The 5,106-nt window shown below is 34.9% G+C and overlaps 1 pseudogene; it reads right to left on the bottom strand.

Moving 5' to 3' along the window:
- Window positions 1-3,566: 3,566 nt before the first annotated feature.
- Window positions 3,567-4,873, bottom strand: LOC129076001 (cyclin-G2-like; annotated as a pseudogene).
- Window positions 4,874-5,106: the final 233 nt, after the last annotated feature.

The following is a 5,106-nucleotide window of genomic DNA, read 5'->3' on the forward strand; positions in this document are numbered from 1 at the left end:
ATTTCAAAAATAGAAATAACAGGCAGGATATAAGCAGTCAAGTCACAAAGGATAATCACAAATATCTACATAAATATACAAGTATATAAAAGATGTTTAACCTGACAAGTTAGTTAAAAGTAAAAAACAAATTAAAAGCAACTCTTATTCATAAGTTTTACAAGAATTACAGTGATTATACCAAGCTTTGGCAAGTATGCAAGGAATAGAACTTTTGTACGCTCTCACTGGCAGTATAAATTGAAATAGTACTTTTGTACACTCTTAGTGGTAGAATAAATTGAATAAATTCTGGAAAACAAGTAGACAGTCTATCAAAATAAAGTTGTGCAACTCCATTAACTCAGCAACTCTATTTATAGAAAACAATTCTAAAGAAATATCACAGATGAGCATCAAAATGTACAGAGTAGATGATATCTTTGTTGTTAGTGAAAATTGGAAACCTAAATGTCCATCAATAAATTATTTTTATAATATTGTAATGTACTACATGGCTATTTAAATGAATGAGATAGATTTTTATGTATTTGTTCAAACACTAACACTACAAACACGGCAGTTCAGAGAAGCAATGACTAAAGGTTGAAGTACAGATTTTGGTATGATAAAAACCCCAGAAACAGAAAAAACAAATAAGAAAATGAAGGAGAGGAAAGAACTGAAGACATAACAGTCACAGGTTTCTCACAACTAAAAAAAGATATATGCCCTCAGTTAAGAATCCTCTAGACTACAGAAGAGGACAGATAAAACAATACATATATGTGGTACAGAAATATTTTAAAATATTGAACATAAAGAAAAACTCTTCACGTTTCTAGAGTGAAAAGAGTGGAATTTTGAATTTGAATGATTTGAGTTTTCAAAACAGCAACATTAGATGTAAAAATGTAAAAGACTAAAATAGCATATAGTAAATAAAGGATGGATTATTCTGCAAATAATGTTTAAATAATTGGTTCTCTATAGAGAAAACACGATTATATTATGCCCTATGTCATAGAAATAACTACCATGGATTGAAGACATATTGCAAAAAGATAAATAACAGAATTAGTAGAAAGGGTATTCTAATACATTTTTTGTCTCTATGGAGAATGATTTTAAATAAGACCAGAAGGCATTAATGAAGTAGAAGGAAATCATGTATAGTACTACAACAAAAGTAAAGAGTTCCTCAAATAAGCCCCCATGATAACGTTAGCAGTAAAGAGTTACAATATTTGCAACATCCAAAACTGACAAAGGATTAAGATCTGGATTATACAAGGAACTCCTACAAATATCAAGAAATAAGGAAATCAGAAAGAACTGGGAAAGAATATGAATAGACAATTTATAGACACAGATGCCATAAAATTATAAAAAGAAAAACAACTTCAGTAGTAATCATAGAAGTGCAGATAAAAATAACAATGATATACACTGCATGTTTGTCATAATGGCAAAAATTCAAAACTCAGAAATATCAGATCTTTGAATTGGAGGAAAATGTTTCTTATCACTTTTACTTTATAATAACACAGTGGAGTCCTTTGTTCTCCATCTTAGAAACTTAAAAATCAAACTTATTTTTTACTTTAAAATATAGGTCCATAGATGAGACAAATCTAACTGGCCAAAGAAATGTGTACTCAGCCTTGCCATTCCCCAAGGGCGACGAATGCTTTTTATTCTAATGCCTCGAATTTAAGTGTATTGACTCCTCCTTTTAGGTCAGGTTTTCATGCCGAGGCTCCTCAGTCAGACTAGGAAAACTCTGGTAGACCCCATCACCGTCACACACACAAGGCCTATCTGAATCCAGGAGGGGCTTAAATGCAATCAATTGCATCCACAGTCTCTTACTTCTTCATTATCAGAAAACTTGTCCTGCAGGGAAGATTCACGTAATATTTGGATTATTGTAATAGCCACCGCCACCACCTCATTGTCCAATTACTCCTCACCAATCCAACATATCTTTAAATGAGAGTCCTAAGTCAGTGCTACTTTTCTATTTAAGAATTCACAGTATTTTTCTGTGAACTTCCTTATGTCACAACGTTTTTCTTTTTTAAACTAAGTCATTATCTTTAAGCATCCACAGCAAATCCCCACCTGTTCACAAAAAAGTTGTGAAATTGTCTAATACAATTTTAAGTTGTCTTTTTTAAATATTTAGTAAATCTTTTGACATTTAAATGAATGAATAAGTTCCGATTTTGTTCCGTAGATGTCAGCTGATGCTTTATAGTACCTAGATGAGAACAGTATCTCTCAAAAGTAAAAATTAGTCATTTCATCCCAGGGTTAACATTCCTTTGTTATTATCCCTTCAGGCTAACAAACCACTGGTAACAGCCCCAGGTGTTACTCTTTTTTTTCTTGCTAGACTTAAACTCAGGGATTCCCAGTTAAGCCCCATCCTAATAGCCTCAAAAATCCAATGTGCAAATTCTTTTCTGAGACCACGGCCTGCCTTTCTAGAAGAATATCTTTTTGTCAATTGCTCCAAACTCCCAATCTTTTTTAACTGGCTTACCTTTAGTACCCTCTGAAAACGACTGTACCTCTTTCAGGCTAGACTGAAAATATAATTCTTTATGTTCCAAAATTTCTCAAAAAAAGTTTTATTTCACCATTCATAACCCTACCAGTTTAAATTATTGCCATATAATCATTAAGAAATTACAAAATTAGTTTACCTGAAGATAATGTGACCACTCTTTCACTGACAGAGAGAAGAACTATAAATCAATATCCAATAACATTTGAAGAAGGAAGCATTTCTTCATAAAGCTTTATAGATGAGAGTGCTACATAATTTCAAAATAACAGAATCGTTTTGGCAATGGAGGAAAAGAGCTTCAAAGGTCCTGAAATACATCTTTACTCTGATGCATTTTGAGAGATCTCTTATGAGGAAGAAGTAGCCTTTATGTGGGGAAACCTTTTACATCTCTCTCATACTATCCTTCCCACCACATTTGTACAACAATCTCAAGAAACCCTCCAGACCCTGGATTTCCCCACCCCCCTTTTTTTTTTGTTGTTTAATTTCTTAGTTCAGTTCCTAGGCTGCCTTCCTTGCATAGCTTGGACTTCAAGGTTGTTCATCTGAAGTTTAATATCACCAGCAATCTGCAAAACCCAAATGGCTGAGCAGTAGCAATCAACATTTTGTTTCTACATATTGGTAGTTGAAAATATTGGACTCTAGTCTCAACAGATTTCAATCCCCTACTTCATATTCATCGAGAAAGCAAAGGCTTTGTCCTTCGGCTTCCTACACCGCTACCCACAAAATCTATTATCTATCTATCTGAACAAGTAACTAAGGATCATTTTTTATTCAGAGAAAAACATCTAAACTATTTTCAATCATTTCAGAGGCCCTGACTCATTTGATAGCTTACACTATAGAAATAGGCTCAATCTGGTCTGAGTAATTATAGACAACAGGTGTTCTAGTCTTTGTATTCCTGCCTCAATGAGAGCTGGACAAAAATATTACCTACTCCCCCATTTATTGTTTATAAACTATACACACACTTTAAATTCTGACACAGTACAATAGATTTCTAAAATGGAAAACACAGAGACTGTGCCACTTTCAAGTTTGAAAAGACAGTCCATCTTTGATCACTGTGTCAGAGAGAGAGCTGCTGAGGCTACATCCTCTACAGCTCACATCTTCAGAGTCCCCACTTTCATCAAGACAGCCACCTGCTGGTAGTTCTGACAGCTCAGGAGCACCAGAGTTGCTTTCTTGGAGGATCTGGGTTCTGTGTCTAGAAACAATACAAACCTTTTTTTTTTTTTTTTTTTTTTGCAGCATTCAAGAGAAAATATTCAGCTAGTCATTTAGAAAACACTGCCCTCCAGTAAAAAAACTCAGTGTTATTAATCTTTGAACACTTTATAACAGGCAGGAAGATTTGCAATAGTTTAATGAATTACATTTCTATTTCCCGATTGAGAAAGCACAAAACTAATACAGATGGCTTTGCTTTTGAAAAGACTGGTAGAAAATGTTATGCCTTCAGCTGAACATACACTTTAGCAGGGCTCAATATTTCCTCTGTTTCTTAAATATAAACTATATTGTCTTATATAAGCAAATATATATATATATATATATATATATATATATATATATATATATTTATGACAGCAGAATGTTCCATTTCATAGGTCAGATCTTTTTCCCCAGGAGAATTTTTCTTTCTGTTTTCTGTTAGAAGCAGTGTCCTTACATTGGCTAATCTGGATTACTCTGTGAGTGGATGAAACATTGCTTTCTGCTTCAACTATTCTGGAAGCCAGCAAAAATAACAGACGCCAATACAAGAAAAATTTGAGGTTTCACTTTCATAAAAGCCAAGGATCTGTCTAAAATATTAGTACCCAGAATAAAAGTTTATGTGCAAGATCCACACTCCACCGGAAAAAAAAAAGTTGGTTAAATACCTTAGATTGACATTTCTCTGTTTTCAATATAAAGTGTTTTTGTTCTCAAAAGTAGCCTTCATCAAGCTAAGCCCTTTTTGGTGGGGAGTTGGAATTTCTGTTTGTATTCTAGGTAAAGTTTCAACAACTCAGATAGAGGAATTCATCCAGACTACTAAGACCTATGCCCCCAGCTCCTTCACTACTGGGGAGAAGCAGCAGCTGGCCCAGAGAGAGCTGGTAGAGGAGCATAATGGACTCTTCCATGGTTCAGGCACCCACCAGCTCAGCAGCGTCCCCAACAGACATCCAGCCCTCTGCTGCCACTGCCATCTGCTCCCAGCCTCACAGCCCAGCTTCCTGCCGCTGCCCAGGCCCACCCCTTGCTGGCAGCCCCTGGTCCTGCAGACTGCTGGCCTCCCAGCAGCCCCGGGGCCATGCTGTGCCGCCAGCTGAGGCTGAAGCGAACCTTTTTTTGTTCGTTATATTTTTAATTTCCAAAATTAAAAATTATTTTCTCTTTTTTATTTTTTATATGAACACATTTTTGTTTCATAGGCATTTTCTCTTTTCTTACATCCTTGATGATACTAAATTCTTTTTCTTCTAGTCCATTGATGGTTTTTGTTCAGTATTTTTTCTGTTTGTTTTTGTCTCTGTCTCCTAAGTTAT

This window comes from Pteronotus mesoamericanus, unplaced genomic scaffold (assembly GCF_021234165.1).
Source record: "Pteronotus mesoamericanus isolate MK-2021 breed Mesoamerican mustached bat unplaced genomic scaffold, CSHL_Meso_final contig_56, whole genome shotgun sequence".
NCBI lineage: Eukaryota > Metazoa > Chordata > Mammalia > Chiroptera > Mormoopidae > Pteronotus > Pteronotus mesoamericanus.